This window comes from Halichoerus grypus, chromosome 9, assembly GCF_964656455.1.
Source record: "Halichoerus grypus chromosome 9, mHalGry1.hap1.1, whole genome shotgun sequence".
NCBI lineage: Eukaryota > Metazoa > Chordata > Mammalia > Carnivora > Phocidae > Halichoerus > Halichoerus grypus.
Genome location: NC_135720.1, coordinates 93,545,205 through 93,562,789, shown reverse-complemented (window position 1 = coordinate 93,562,789; position 17,585 = coordinate 93,545,205). Strand labels below are relative to the sequence as shown.

The 17,585-nt window shown below is 37.5% G+C and overlaps 1 protein-coding gene across 22 annotated transcripts in view; it reads right to left on the bottom strand.

The window, feature by feature from the left end:
- The window catches only part of DST (dystonin), a 470,287-nt gene that overhangs the window by 223,833 nt on the left and 228,869 nt on the right, over positions 1-17,585 (bottom strand). The gene's annotated exons all lie outside the window — the stretch shown is intronic.

Genomic DNA, 17,585 nt, shown 5'->3' with positions numbered 1-17,585 from the left:
ACACATAGGGCACATGCCCTATGTGCTTGCCAGATGGTGGAGTAAACTCTCAAAGGTTTTGTACATATGAGTCAAACTTCTTTGCACTTCCAAAATGTCAAGTGAATATACAGCACAAAATAATACAAAGATCTAAAATATGATCAAAACTATCTGAATACATAACAAGCAAGAAAAGGCCTAATGGAAACTGGAAGGCAACTTTTGATGGTTGAGTTTTTCATCCTAAAAAACTCTAAATGCCATTAAATTTTATCATCTTAGTTGACTATATACATGTTTTGCAGTTTTTTTTATTAGTGCCAGAAAATATTTTTGATTAATGAAGAAAAAATTCCCTTATGAGTTTCATATCATATTTACTAGTTCCTATGTGTTTCTGCCCAAATCACAGAACTTTTCAGTATTCAATTAACTATCTATGTATGCATTATTAACTACAAATAATGTAAGTATCAAATTTAGGCTCAACAGCTCTAAATAACTGCTAATATCAATAGTACCTATAAAAATGGCCAATAACATTGACAGTGAGTTAAATTATTAAAACAAGTGTTCCCATCTTCACAGACTGACATTTTATTTTGATTTCTTAATTCCCAAGAAATATCAGTTGAATCTTTGATGTCACAAGATAATGATACAACAGTAAAATAAGGTTTAAAAAATACTTTATTTCCCTTAAAAAAAAAAAAAAAAAAGAAGAAGAGCATATCATAACACATTTTAGGCAGTCCTAATTTAGAAAACCTATAAATATCAAAGAAAGTTATAAAGTGAGGGGCGCATGGGTGGCTCAGTCGTTTAAGCATCTGCCTTCAGCTCAGGTCATGATCCCAGGGTCCTGGGATCAAGCCCCACATCGGGCTCTCTGCTCACCGGGAAGCCTGCTTCTCCCTCTCCCACTCCCTCTGCTTGTGTTCCTGCTCTCGCTATCTCTCTCTCTGTCAAATAAATAAATAAAATCTTAAAAAAAAAAAAAAGTTATAAAGTGATTATACCTTCCATTAGAATATTTACCTTGGGATACCATTAAATTACAATCCCCTCAAGTCCTTAATTATATTTCAGAGATGAATCAGTTTTCAAGGATCTTCACAGGAACACATCTACTACATGCATGACACATAGGCATGCAGATAAGCAACTTAATGAAATGCATACTAACCCTTACTTTTCTACTCACATATTAGAGCACTGTAAGAATTCCCTTAGTCCCATTCCAAAGCACAGTGTAATTTATAAGGTTAAGGAGCTACTTAAAAACAAGGCAGAAGAGCTATGCTTATAAATTTCTGTACATCAGTGCATCTAAATCTATGTACTTCTCTACGTATCTCCAGTGTAACCAGAAAGCAGCCTAACTCTAAAAGGGCCTGAACCTAAAAGGGATCACAATTATATAAACAATATTATGTAGTTCCTGATTCTGGCTTAATCTCACAAAATAAGTTACTTTATTGTATAGGTCTGACATCCTCAGCCCACAATCAGGATGAGGCCTCCTGTGACAGTAACACACAGCTCTGAGAATTCTGGGCTCTCCAGTCCACCATACGCACCCACACCCGCCAAAGCCACATTTCAATCCACATCCACTTCCTATGTCATTCTCACTCCCAGACAGTTAAAGATGAAGTGTGATTCTGAACACTTATTTCATAAGAAGGCAATTTCACAACTTGCTTTGCCAGACAAAACTAAATCTTCTTTCTAACATCAAGGAAACCTTCCAAAACCAGGTGTCATTTTTCATCCCCATATTTATACAACAGTAAAGAAAAATTAAATTAGGGGCGCCTGGGTGGCTCAGTCTTTAAGCGTCTGTCTTTGGCTCAGGTCATGATCCCAGGGTCCTGGGATCGAGCCCCGCATCGGGCTCCTTGCTCCGCGGGAGGCCTGCCTCTCCCTCTCCCACTCCCCCTGCTTGTGTTCCCTCTCTCACTGTCTCTCTGTGTGTCAAATAAATAAAATCTTTAAGAAAAGAAAAAAAATTAAATTAGGCATGTGTAGAGAAGATAATAATAATATTATGCCATGCAAAACCAAGTTAGGAAAAAAGAAAACATGTAATAAGGGAAAAATAATTAGGAGGCCTGCATTTTAGTCTAGCTTCTGCTGCAGGTCTCATGAACTAGCACCAGCAGCCTAAACTCTCTAGGCCTCAATTTTCTCATCTGCAAAATAAAACTTTAAACACAAGGCCTCTAGTTCAAACCAGACAACAAAAATTCTATTATCTGAAAATAAAATTATAATTTTTAAGAAGCAATGTTGTCAACTTAAAAGAAAATATGTAAAATGGAAAGCTGTTTTTAAGTCTTAGGGCTTAATTTCTTAAGAATTTTAGGAGAGGGGTGCCTGTGGTGCAGTCGGGTGGACACCCGGCTCTTGGCTTCAGCTTGGGTTGTAGTCTTGGGGTTATGGATTCGAGCCCCACATTGGGCTCCATGCTCAGTGCCGAGTCTGCTTGGGACCCTCTCTGCCCCGCCCCCCCAGTCTCTCTAAAATAGATAAATAAATCTTAAAAAAAAAAAAAAAGAATTTTAGGAGGAAATACAGAAATAAACTAATTTAACTTCTGTAATGCCTGAAAAAAATCCTGAGGCTTTGTTTATCATGTAATACTGCCTATTTTTCTTGTCTCAAGTGATTATTCTGAGGGCTCACAGAAAGCCTATATATAAAAAATGCTACATAACTGCAAGATACCATTATCATTGTCTTTATCATCCAATGCAAAACAAATGTTACCATTATTAACAATAAATACAGTGATGCCTGGCTGGCTCAGCCGGAAGAGCATGCAGCTCTTGATCTCAAGGTTGTGGGTTCAAGCTCCAGGCTGGGTGTAGAGATTACTTAAAAATAAAACCTTAAGAAAAAAAAATGAGCTACAAAACAAACAAACAATAATAATACAAATACATACACAATGAACTATTACTAGGTACCTGACCCTGTCTGTGTGCAAGTGCTTTATAAATATTGGCTCATTTTCCTCATCACACAAGCTTGGGATGAAAGAGAATGTTAATTAACAGTTAAAAATCAGCAAATTAGCATTATGGGGAACAAGTGGCAGTGGATGAAATGAGTAGAAAGCATTCGAATTCTCTAGAAATATCTAATCAAGTAACCAATTTATGAAGAAAAAAAGGAATTAAATTGTTAAACTGACACAGAAAAGCTCTTTATTTTGCCCTAAGTCTGAGTCATAGACATTTGGCCTGGTAACTTTCCTTCACAGATGCCAGTAGTCTTAACCTTCCGCTTCAATTTTTAATAAAACACTCTTTCTTCTCATTTTGGACATTTTCTTCCTGTGGGACAAAAATCTGTCTGAATCAATAGTGCTGAGGGAAGTGATGAGCAAAATGAAAGCACTCTGAAATACTCTGGGATTAAATTATATAACCTGAATTACATAATAAGGATGAAGCATCATTTTCTGTATTTCATACAATTCTCCTAGAATTTTGCAGTGCTTTTTAAAATGTGTGCGCTGCACTGCATCTGCAGCTCACCCCTAGAGGGCGCTAATCCTTTGCTTAAGAAGAGTCTCTTAAGGAAGAAAATAGAGTACAAAATGGTGGGGAGGGCACACAGGGAGAGAGATTCTAAACAAGATGCTGGTGATGATGACATAGGCAATTTGCAATTCATTTCTGAAAAAGAACAGATTATGCCAAGTCTGTATCATCTAAATGGTTTATGTGATCAAAAATACTACTGTAAAAATTTTATTTTGTTAACTTGTAATTGGTTTTTCATTGACTAAATCAAATTCAACTCTGAAGATAAGATCATCATATAGCTGCTTATTTAAGTAAATATGTTTAAGACTGCCTTTTTCAAAAGCCTGATTTTGTACTGATTGATGTGAATCTAGACAAATTCCACAAAAATGTTACTTCCCTTATTTAAATTTATAGTTACCATGTTTACTGAGCATCCATTACATGCCAGGGTATCACTTAACCTCTAAGGGTACCAAAATGAATAATAAGAGAGCACCACCTCTTAAAGCCTGCAGACTGAGTTGACAGCAATGTAGAAAAGGGCTTAATGTTCCAAGGGGAGAGAAGAGCAAGAACAAAGAAAAGCAGGCAAGCCTGCAATGCAACTGTGTGTGAGATCCACGGAAGGAAAGCAGCCTGAAATCAGTGAAACGTGAGGCAGAAGGTGAGGCAGGAAAAGGTGGACTGGAGGCATGGCAACTTTATATGCCACTAAAGGAAGCTCAGAAATTTCCTAAGCAGAGAGAACCAGTGAAGGCTTTTAAGCAGAACAAGGACCCAGTATCTCTGACCAATATAAAAGCTTCTTTGTGAAGTATTATCTTGAACAAAAATAAAGTGTTATCGTGAACAAACCCGAATCACAGATAAAGCCGCTGAGGGTCCAATCTCTACACAATAATGGAGGAAAGGTCTCTCAGAAAAAAGCAGAGAGGGCATGCTATCAGAAAATCTTGGGTAAAATGCACACATGCTAGCACAGCAAGGAGCAGAACACCAGCCACAAAAAGCATTCACAGTCCTCTCTTAAAGAAGTCCTACATCGAAAGGATACAGTATTCGGGAAAACAACTAGCTATCTTTAGAAAGGAACATAAATAATAAAAGAAGGCTTGTCCCAAATAGGATCGCCTCACAGCCTACTAATTGGGTGAAGAGAAGGGGGACAGTCAGCTTCAGTGAAAACTATGAATTAAAATGTTTTTCAATGCAATTTTTTTTTTCTTCAAACAAATACACTCATGAAAAATAAGCTACCACATTCTCCTGGGAGAGCGCCTTAGAAATCCTAGTTCAAAAAAATAAAAATAAAAAGAATCTATCAATATGTTACCTTATCAGTTACTGATGAGTGATGCTTTTAAAATCTACAGAAATGCTTGTTTTCTCTTGGATAGTTATGAAACAGGGAAACCGAAGGGACCTTATTAAAGAAAAAGCTGTTTTTTTCTTTTGCTTCTTTTCCTGCTTCTATTCTTGCTAAGACCTACATGCCCCCCTTACACATGCTTTAATGTTATGTCTTCCTTATAAAGGTCAAGGAGTTAATGATTTCTTTGGAGTCTTCCAGCCCAACAGATCACATCTAAGGAGTGACTGGGTAAGGTTGTAATGAATGTTCTCCAAGACCAATGACTCCAAATAGCTTGACACCAAGACCCATAGCTGCAGGGCATAAGTGACTTATGGAGGACACCTGGGCACTCATCCTTGTTGGACAAGGCCTGGATGCCTACGAGGACACATACACCAGACCAGACCACCCACCTCAATAAGAACTCCAGACCACGCCCCCCACGGCCGGGAGCCTGGCTGGCTCAGTCAGTGGAGCCTGCCACTCTTGATCTCAGGGTTGTAGGTTTGAGCCCCGAGTTGGGTATAGAGATTAAAAACAAAAAACTCCAGACCCCCAAGGAAAGCTGAGACTCATGCTCCTTTTCCTTTCAGAGTCTCCCAGACACTCTTGTCTGTCGCTGCTCTCTATGTCTTCAACAAACTCTGCCCTTACTTCCTCTCGGCTCGTGTTTGACTTCCACCCTGTGAGAAGCCAAAGATCCCCTTCGCTGGTCCTCGGGACCCCTCTGGGTCCTCAGACCAACCTGCCTGAATCACTTAGTTGCTTTATCTGAACAGTTTTGTTTACTTCAGTACTATTTCTTCAAGAGTTGTGAAAGAATAAAGCTACAGTGTAGATTCTACCGAAATTACTATAAATTCTAAGTTGGTGCAAATAAGCATAATGGGATGATCATGTTTTTTGTAGTCAATGATAGGTCAGCATCAAGGCCATACATAATTCATCTCCTTTACTGTTTTATAAAACTACAAAATAAAGATATTTGTCATACATCTTAAGGTATTAATGAATAAAATAAGGAAGAGTTTAAAACAAATGACTGTTGGTCCTGGGCAGTACAAATACTGTTCTTTGACAAAGGTCTTTGACAAAGAAGATTTCTCTTTTAAGCTTTCAGGTTGATAATCTACAATCAACTGTAAAAACAAAAACAAAAAGGTCTTCTCTAGTCTTTCACTACGAGGTAGAACATTAGGTGGTTAAATAAAAAGCACTTAATGTACTAATAAATGCTTTAAGATCTGGGAACAGTTTAGTCCTCACCTACGTATATTTTTTATAGTCTCTTTTGTACAGTTTCACTATTGTCATAGGAATCTTTTTAAAATGCTCTCTCAATTTTTAAAATTTTAAAAGCACGTAACTATTTTCTGTAACAATTTATTTTAGCTTTGGGACAGTTGGTTCTGGTTTGGTTTAGTTTGGGTTTGAGTCCTCTACATCTCCTTCCAGTTCTTCCCTCTAAGGGAAGATGAGGAAAAAAATCTATTTTTGTGTGTGTTTCCCCATCAGCCTGTAGATCTTTGATTGCTTGCAGAGCTATATAATTCTTATGCTGAGAGATTACAAATAATACCATTGAAAGAGAAATATGAATTCAAAAATCAATTACTCTGCATATTTTATGCATCTGTCCACTGTTCTTTGGATTTTTATTAAAGATGTTGTCTAAATAACCTCCATATTACAATGAGCAACTGATTTATAAAGACATCAGCATTATCCATTCCATGTAGCTCTTTAAATGGAATGGGGTTCTTTAAACCAATATGACTTGAAAAAAATCATGGTAAGAGCTATTAAGAACAGGTTTCAATAATAACAGAGAAAAAGAGAAGGAACCAATCACTGGCATTTTTCTTTTAAACTCTACACCCAATAGGGGATCAAGAGTTGTGTGATCTACCTACTAAACCAGTAAGGCACTCCTAATCACTGGCATTTTTATGCTCACCTCTTTCCCATTCACCATCTCACAATTTGGGCAAAAGAAAAAAAAAGCTGAGAAAACTGGGGATGGGGGTCAAAATCACTTCATACTTCTAATGAATAATTAATAAGCTAGTCAATGAGACTAAATTTTTTTCATTAGAAACTAAATTTTGATGTAAATGTAAATATGTAACTATAATAATAATTTAATAAGACAAATAATGACAACTGAGTAGAATACTATTATAATAGTTGTGTGCTACATGAGTTCGTATGTACCAAGTCCTAAAAAACATAATCAGACCTAAAATAAGCCTGTTTAACCTAGGTAGTCTGTAACTACAGCATCAAAGTTCTGTACTTTACCACCAACATTCTGAACAGATTCCACTGTATTTTCAAATTCTAGCTTCTATTGAAAAAGTCTTTTTTTTAAGATTTTATTTATTTGAGAGAGAGTGAGAGAGACAGAGAGAGCATGAGCAGGGGAAGGGGCAGAGGGAGAGGAACAAGCAGACTCCCCGCTGAGCAGGGAGGCTGATGTGGGGCTTGATTCCAGGGCCCTGGGATCATGACCTGAGCAGAAGGTAGACACATAACCAAATGAGCCACCCAGGTGCCCCTTGAAAAAGTCTTGAAGCAGAATTGTGCATATTTTTCAGTAAAAATCATGTAAAATTATTTTTAAAAATTTGAAATTAGTTTTATTTAAATTACAATCATGACCAAAATTTACAACTTATTCAAAAAAAAATGTGTATTTCCTCAATAAATCCCCACTTAATGACTCTGGTAAGGTTACACCAATGTCATAAGTCAGGTTCAGATTAATTACGAGAAATTAGTGATGCATTCAGGTAAATACATTCAGTTCCCATGTGAAAATAAAGACAGCTCCTGGGATAAAGAAACCTATCAGTTATTTGCCCCTTAACACCAAGTCACTTCATCTGACTGATCTTCTTAACACCTAATATCAATTTCAAAGAAACCTTAATCATGGTTGGTGATTAGATGGAATAACTTTGAGGGGGGTGGGGACGGTCGTCTGAAGGAGCACGGCAGTGTGAGGCATGGTAGGATTCCAGAGTAAGAGCTTTTAACACTGAGAAGGCAGCAGGAGAACTCTAGGCAGCTGGTGAGTGGGGAGAGAAGAGTCCAGGAAAGATACAGGGAAGTGACAAATAAAAATGTCAACTGCTTCACAATTCTGATTAAAGTACTGGTTGTGGCACCTGCTTCCTGAATACTTTTGAGTTGAATCCTTTCTTTTGGAGCATTTGTCAAATGCCCTATAGGGTGTCAACGGCTAACTTGTTATAAAGTATTTCAACAATTAAGTAGATACTTGCCCCCAAAAAGAACTGTCCTCTTTCCTTGTGGCACCATTTAAAATACCTTTTACAACTGGACCACATTCTTGCACCATACACAAAAATAAACTCAAAATGGATTAAGGACTTAAATGTGAGAGCTTGAAACCATAAAAATCCTAGAAGAGAACACAGTAACTTCTCTGACATCAGCTGTAGCAACATTTTTCCAGTATGTCTCCTCAGGCAAGGTAAGGAAAAGCAAAAATGAACTACTGGGACTACATCAAAATTAAAAGCTTCTGCACAGCAAAGGAAACATCAACAAAGCTAAGAGGCAACCTACTGAATGGGAGACGATATCTGCAAATGGCATATCTGATAACAAGTTAGTATCCAAAATATACCAAGAAATTATACAACTCAATGCCAAAAAAAATAATCCAATTAAAAATGGGCAGAAAACATGAACAGACATTTTTCTAAAGAAGACATCCAGATGGCCAAGAGGCATATGAAAAGATGCTCAACATCACTCATCATCAAGCTAATGCAAGTCAAAACCATAATTAGATATCACCGCACACCTGTCAGAAAGGCTAAAATCAAAAACACAAGAAACAACAAGTATTGGTGAGGATGTGGAGAAAAAGGAACCCACGTGCACAGTTGGTAAAGATGCAAACTGATGCAGCCACTGTAGAAAACAGTATGGGGAACCCTCAAAAATTAAAAATAGAAATACCATATGATCCAGGAATTCCACTATTAGGTATCTACCCAAACAATATGAAAACACTAATTCAAGATGATATACACACCCCCTATGTTTACTGCAGCTTTATTTACAATAGCCAAATTATGGAAGCAGCCCAAATGTCCATCAATTAACAAATGGATAAAAAAACATGTGGTGTAGGTGTACACACACACACACACACACGTGCGTGCGTGTACAAACACACACAATGGAATATAACAAAGCCATAAAAAAGAATGAAATCTTGCTATTTGCAACAACATGGATGGAGCTAGAGAGCACAATGCTAAGTGAAGTAAGTCAGCAGAGAAGGAAAAATACCATATGATTTCACTCATATTTGGAATTTAAGAAACAGACAAAGAAAAAAAAGAGACAAGCCAAAAAAGACTCTTAACTAAGGAGAACAAACACATGGTCACTAGAAGGGAGTGGGGCGAGGGGATGGGTGAAATAGGTGATGGGGATTAAAGAGTACATTTTCCATGATGAGCAATGAGTCATGTATAGAATTGCTGAATCTCTATATTGTACACCTTAAACTATATAATACTGTATGTTAACTATATTGGAATTAAAAAGCTAATAAAAAAATAGAAATAAAAAATTAAAAAAATACTTTTTACAACTCAGCTATTTATAGAAAAAAATTAGGTCCTACCTCAGCATACACACAAAAAAAATCAGAGAACCACCAGAGCCTTCAAGATCTAACTTCGTCTACTGCATGGATGATGTCTAGCATGGTTCTGCCAGTCCTCAACCACTGAGCCACTTGCTGGAATGCTTGTAATATGAATCAGTCTCTAGGCTGGGGAGGAAGCAAGGCCCTCTCGTAGGGAAGGGTGAGTGCTAGGCAAGAAATCAAATCCACCTGTGGATAAGGATCCAAGGGAGGTGAAGCTGTCAAGGGCAGATATCTGCTGGTCACACCATCATGTGTACTTCCCGGTGTCCCTTTCAGAGCACTGGGCAAGAGATGCCAAGGAGGGAATGACACAAGTGGTTGCCTCATCTCTTTTTTAAATATCAAGGGCTGGACAATCTAAGGGGTCTCTCAGTAGCATATTTTATAGTTTTAAGGCCTTTACAATACTCTGATGCTTTGTATGTAAACTAATTCACTCTTCTTTAAACATAAGCCCATTTCCTCAAGTCCTTACAAACCACTGAGAACAAGTGGTTGTATCCTCTTCATTAAACCATTGAAATAACCCCGGATTATGATTAAGACAACTGTCACAGGGAGATGAACACTGAAACTATTTATAAAGAGACCCCCAGATGATGAGATTCCACCACCTTTGCTACAATCCATGCTAATTCTTAACACCTCTTCCCTGTTAAAAAAAAAAAAAAAAAAGTTTCTTAAATCCAAATGAAACTCTAACTCCCCAGTATAATGATGTACATTTTCCAAAAAGAAAACCACTATAAAACATATTTAGGAAATTAGTAAGTTTGGATAGTTATAAACACAGGTTTATTCTATTAATTACCTAATAAAAAAATTTGACAGATGTTTTATCAGCTGCTGTTAAAATCAATTTCTGCAACAGAATTATACCTTCTCCAGGAAGATTAAAGCTTTCAAAGATACCCTTAATTTCTTCAAATGGATCACTTCCTAAATGACATTACAATTTTGCCAAATTTCCAGATTCCATCTATTTACCTAAGGCTGTAGACCACAAATACTCAACAGCTAGTCCTCCCAGCTGTTCGTGACCAGAGGAGAGGCTGCATTGCTGCATTTCTGTCTCATACTGAAGCCTAAAATCTAAGTATTAGTGATTTTCTCCCCCGCCTCAGTTCTGAGCATGCGCTCTCTCTCTTTTTTTTCTGAGTGTACACACACACTCTCTCTCTCTCTCCCCTCTGTGGAGCCTAATGCAGGGCTTGAACTCATGACCCTGAGATCAAGACCTGTGCTGAGATCAAGAGTCAGATGCTTAACCAACTGAGCCACCCAGGAGCCCCAGCACCCTTCCTTTTAAATTAACAAGTTTCACCAAGAGTAGGCTTAAGCCAAGTAACTCTAGCAAATCAGAGGCCACATTTCTCAAGGTGGACCATGGGACACAGCTGTGCGTATACTGCAAGACATACAGGTCCCAGTGCCTAAACAGTAGAGCTTCACTTCTAATCCCAAAGGCTAAGAGAATTTGAAAAGAAAGTCAGCTGAATACTTGAGGTCACATTCTCAAAACTGCCACTGTCCTATCTCTCTGCTTGTACTCATGATATTCCCTCTACCCCAAAAATGCTGCTCTTTTCCCACTCCTCTGGCTATCCTAATCTCACTTTTCCTTCAAGGTCAAGCTCTAATTCCACCCAGACTGAGAAGGCCTCTCTTCTGCACTCATATATTCCTTGGCTTATTCCAGAATACCAATCATTGTTTTCCCTATAGTTTTATGTACATAATATACTTAAATATAAACCTCTAAAAGAACAGGGCCCAGTCTTAGGTCCTCATTGTAAATGCGTCATGCTTTGTACAGTACTTTTCATATAGTAAATATTCAAAGAAGGTTTGTTCAATAAATAAAAGATTAGTCATTTGTACTTGCCTGTGAACATAGCCATGCCCTCAGCTGTGGGCCCTTGAATGCCTGCCCAGTTACAGGAAGAAAAGAAAAACTTGGAACACAGATTCAAGAACTCCATCAAGCCACTTCCTAGCAAGGGATGTGTCTCTGCCCTGAGGGCCTATCATGGCATCTATGAGAGTTCATACTTGGCATCATGTCTTATCACACAGTTGAAGCTAAATAAATGCTGAAGGACTAACACACAGAGGAGAAATGTCCATTTCGGCATGACAACTTTCTAAGTATTTTCCCATCTAAATTAGTTTGGTGTTCAGATAAATCAAATTTCAAGACTTAATAATAATTAATCTTACAACAAAATGTTTTCAATAAAAATAGACATATAGGTCACTGAAACATAAAAGAAAGTCCTGAAAGAGACCTACATATTTATGGCTTTTGACAAAAGAACAAAAGCAATTCAGTGTTGAATCTTTTCAAACTGATACTGGGAAATTCAATATCCACATGCAAAAGGAACCTTTTCCTCAAAATGAATCAGAGACCTAAATGTAAGAGCTAAAACTATACAATCGTTGGATGAAAACATAAGAGTAAATCTTTGTGACCTTGGGTTAGGCAAAAATTACCTATCTATAGCACCAAGAGCGTAAGTGGTCAAAGAAAACCCAATAACAAAAGGACATATAACCCAATTTAAAATAGGCAAAGATCTGAATAGACATTTTACCAAAGAAGATAACACAAATGGGCAATAAGTGTATGAAAAGAGGCTCAACATCATTAGAGAAATACAAATCACTATCCTATGACATAGCATTTCACATCCATTAGGATAGCTAAAATCAAAAAGAAAGACAGTAAGAACGAGAAAAGATTTAGAGAAATTAGAACCCTCACCATGGCTAGGGGAAATATAAAATGGTGCAACCACTCTGGAAAACAGTTTGGCATTCCCTAAAATGTTACACTGTGTTTACCATATAACCCAGCAATTCCATTCCTAAATAAATATCCAAGAGAAATGAAAATATATGTCCATACAAAGACTTGTATGTTCATGTTTACAGCAGCATTATTCATTAATAGCCAAAAAGTGGAAACAATCCAAATGCCACTCAACTGTTAGATGGACAAACAAAATGTGACACATCCACAGGATGGAAACACTACTTGCCAATAAAAAGGAATGAAGACACATGCTACAACATGGATGAACCTCAAACACATTGTGCTAACTGCAAGAAGCCATACTAAAGAACCCATACTATATGACTCTATTTTTGTGAAATATCCAGAAAATGTGAATCTTATTGAGAAAGAAAATATATCAGTGGCTGCCTAGGGCTGGAGAGGGGGGTTTTTTAGGGGGGTGATGGAAATGTTATAAAATTTTGATTGTGGTAATAGCTGCATAATTCTGTAAATTTACTAAAAATCATTCAATTATACAATTAAAAACAATGAATTTTGTGTGTAAATATATCTCAAGAAAACCTGTTCTTAAAAATATTTTAATCTTGGCACCTGGGTGGCTCAGTTGGTTAAGCATCTGCCTGGGATTGAGCCCCATGTCCAGCTCTCTGCTCAGTGGGGACCCTGCTTCTCCCTCTCCCTGTGGCTCCCCCTGCTTGTGCGCTCTCTCTCTCTCTGTGTCAAATAAATAAATAAAATCTTAAAATATATATATTTTAATCACACTCCCTTTGAGTTATTGAATGTCAGCAATGTTTGCATGTGAGAAATGTTTACACTCATCACAATTCAACAAGAATTAATAATAGTGTGCAGAATATAGGGCAGGATGTTAAGATTGTTCTAATACGTCAGCACACACAACTGAGATACATTTTTAAAAGATGCATGATCTGTACTTACTAAAAAACAGTTCTAAATATAATCACTTAATATTTAAACAAAAGGACTGATCATAAAACTAATAAAGCTGGAAAAGCTGGCAATGCCAATGACTATAAAACCTTTACTCTAAACCAAAAAGGAGCTATATATTAAGAGAGCAAAAAGCAAATGCAATAGTCATAAAGGATTACCTACTAATCTAGTTAGGAAACCTCTAATTTGAGTGACAGAAATAACATTTCATCGACTTTATATTATTAATTTTTTTAAGTAGGTTCCATGCCCAACAAGGGGCCTGAACTTGCAACCTTGAGATTTAGAGTTGTGTCCTCCACCCACTGAGCCAGCCAAGCACCCCATCATCTACTTTATATCAGCATTACTCACTGAACTTTTACTTCAAGTGGCATTTGCAATGGGGTACATCTTTCATGACAATCTTCACTCAAAGAGGATTATGACAAATGAAATTTTGCCTTAGTAAAGCAATATACTGATCTGGCCTTTTCAATACCATTTTGTAAATAAATCAAAGACAGACGCTCATTCAAGAAAAGTAGCTGTGGTATAAAATTACATTCATAGAACCACAGTTGGCCTTACATATAGGAAAGGAAAGCTACTTTCATAAATGGATTCATAGGAAACACAAGTGGCCATATTGAGACCACTTTTAGGCAAACAGGCTTGAGTGATGGAATGTACAAAGGGCCCACAGCAACCCCCTGGCTGAATATGGACAGGCCCATGAGGCGACCTCACAATATCAACAGGCCCTAACTGACCAATGGGCTACTTACAACAAGGCAGAGTTACCAAAAAAAGGAGAATTCCATACGTGGCCATCCTTCCTCATCTTCCCCCTTTAAAAACAGCCTTTACCCATTGCCTCCTTGCAGACAGCCTGTCCTCTGCTGTCCTGCCCACCACTCCCTTGTAGTGTATTCAGTAAACTTCTATCTCCTTTGTTCTGCCTCAGGTGTATTCCTTCACCTCCCTCGCCACCAGCTTCTACGGGATCCTGGCCCCACATTTGGGGGTCCCCATCCAATCAAGAGACATCCCATTTAGACACCACACACATCTCACCACTAAATGAATATACACAAAACTTTACCCAAAATACATATAAAACCTTAGCCTCAGACAGAATCAAGAAACTTTTTCTACAAAAACCAGATAGTAAATATTTTTGTTTTAAGGGTCATATGACGTGACAACACATCAGTGAATCAACAGCTGGATTCAATACAATTTTTTATAAACACCAAATTTTGAATTTCATATAATTTTCATGTGTCCCAAAATATTATTCTTCTTTTGATTTGTTTTCAATTCTTTAAAAATGTAAAAAAAAATTCTTACCTCATTAGCTGTACCAAAAAATAGGCTGGGGCCAGATTTGGCCCTGAGACTGTAGAGAGTTTGCAGACCTCTATGCCCTCCTCAACCAGGAGTTCCTGGCTGAGATGCAAACGCCCTCAGCACTAGCAGCCCATTAATCATTATCAGTCCTTCACTCTTGGAAAGGAGATGAATTATACAACAGCCTTCTCTTTTTATAGGCAATTAAGAGTGGAAAAGACGGTTTTTACAAAATAACATTATCTTGGTTCTTTCTAATAAAAGCAATAATGTGTCTTTGTAGGAAAACTGGATAAACAGTTAAGACTAAAGGAACTATCCTACAATGGAGAAGAAAAAAAAAGGAAAGGTAAATAAACAGGCAAACAGCTCAATATGTAATAAGGTGGGGAGATGAAAAGGAAATAGACAATAAAAACAGAGTTGAGTTCTGTGGATAAGAGCAGCTCATGCTCTTACTGTATAACTGATTACCTGGTAGAATTCCTTTAACTCATTTTCTGCCTTCAACTCAAGAGTCTTAAAATTTTCAAATGGGAAAACTGAAAGAAAATATTCTAGAAAAACAAATGTATGACATAAAAATTGCATCACATAAAAACGAAATAAAGGAAATGGAAGTATTTGACAAGAGAAGTTTTTTTAAAAGGGACAAAAGAGTTTCTTCAGATATTTAAGAACTGCCATATATGGTTTCTATCATGGGGGGGAGGAGCTGGACAAAGACAAGTGGGTGGGAGTTACAGTGAGCAAATTTTAGCCAATGAAAGAAACAGCTCAGTTACAATTCAAGTGGACCAAAATTATAAGTTGCCCATAAATTAGAAAATCAGTGACCCATAAGAAAGGCTGTGAGAAAATATTCCTGCAATGACAACCAAATTAACTAGATCCTGTCCAAATCTGGGATTCTAATTAATACAAAATTAATTTATTTGCTTAAAAGCAGTCACTTTAAAACTCTCCTGCAGGATTTCCCAAAGGGATGTTAATAGATACTCTTTGCTAAAAAGAATCCATGACCAAGTGAATTTGTGAAACACTGAATTAAACGGGTTCTTTATTACAGAAGTTCTCAGTCTTTAATATGCTAATGTATACCGTAAATCTCTTCAACTAGGGAATGCTGCTTTCCAAACTCTACTGGCAATGGAAACTTTTTTTTTCCACCAGGACGTCTCACAACACCATCACATTGGTGTTCCTGGGGACCTAATTTGCAAAATGCTGCTCCTCTGCAAAAAAAGTATGTTTTTAGTTCATCTTGTCAACTCTGGAAAATTAATTTTTAAAATCCAGCAAGAAAAGTATTAATCAGAAGTTGAGAAGACAAAAGTTTGGAATTTAATAACCTGGATTAAACATTAAAATTGCTCTACTAAATACAATGCTCAGTGTTAAAAAGAAAACCGATGGAGTCACTTATGCCAGGCCAAGTCACAGAACTGGGCCTTTAATACCTAACCTAATTGCAGTTTCAACCTGCCCCACAAATGAAATTTTAACTTATCAGGCATTTTCTGGTCAGCACCAACAAGGTAATCTATCACAAGGGCCCTCTCTATCCCCCCCAAAGGAAGATGAGGTAATCTATACCTTATAAGACCCTCCCATACACACTTTTCTCCCTAAGGGAAAGTGACCTTGCCTGGAACACTATTTTCTTTTTTTTGCTAATAATTTCCTTGCCCCACTCTCCTTCCTATAAAAACTTTCCATTTTATACAATTCCTCAGAACTCCCCTCTACTTGCTACATGGGAAGCTGCCAATTCATGAACTGCTTAATAAAGCCAATTAGATCTTCAAATTTAATCAGTTGAATTTTTCTTCCTTACCATCAGTAAAATCTAAGTGTCCCCAAACATGGCTTCTTACATTTAAGTTTGTATAAAAGTTAAATGTTTAAAACATTTAGGACTGTGAGAATTAATATAAGGACACCTCACGAAAATGGAGTTGAGAGACCAAAAAGGGGAGCTCTCACACCCTAATACTCAGGATCAACTGCAGACCCAACGGGAAGAGACACACTTCTCCAGTCAATACTGCTTTAGCTACTGCTTCACTACCCCAGCCTGAGGAAGAAAAGGTTTCCTCTTCCCACAGCAACAAGCAACAGCCCAGCCAATGAGAAACTGTCACAACTCAGCCAATGAAAAGCCATTGTGCTTGGAACTCCCAGTTTACTCCAAGGGACTCTGTAACAGCCCCACCAACTCCCTCCTTTCCACTATGAAATAGTGTTCCTCTCCTTCGTTCTCTGGACTTGCCCAGGGTTTTGCCTATGGTTTTTTATGTAGCTTGCTTATACCGTACCACAAGTCTCTGGTATTCCTCAAAAAACCCATTTTTGCTGGTAAAATAACTGGAAGTTTTATTTTTTAAGATTTAAGAGGACAATAGCAAATTGTGAAATAAAAGGATAGGACCAAAACTCATGAACTCAGGACAACAGATCTGTAAGAAACATTCCTACTTTTAGAACTTGTCAGGGCAACTATATTGTGTCTTTCTGGTATAACTGGAACTACATCTAAGAAACGGGATTTATATACTGTTCTTCAAGAATTCAGTAAGTAGTACTGCTTTCTGGAGATGTAACATCCTGGGGGACTTTGGTTTGTTTGTTTAAGAACTACTAGAGAGCTGCTAATGCTCTTACAGAAGACTTCAGTGCCAAATTCTCTGCTCAAGCAAACACAAGCTGTGCTGTGTTTGTGGCTCTTCGGGGCTGTCGCTCTGTGAAGTACTTTATCTAGGCAAACTCAACCAGCGATGTGATGGCTCACAAATCATAGAGTTAACTGCCAAACACTCTCAGCATCTCACCTCAAACTGTCATGCCCATGGAGGGAAAAAAAGGTGTTAGTGTGGGCCCTGGCCAGACAATGAAAAACACATTCCTTTATTTAGAATTCAC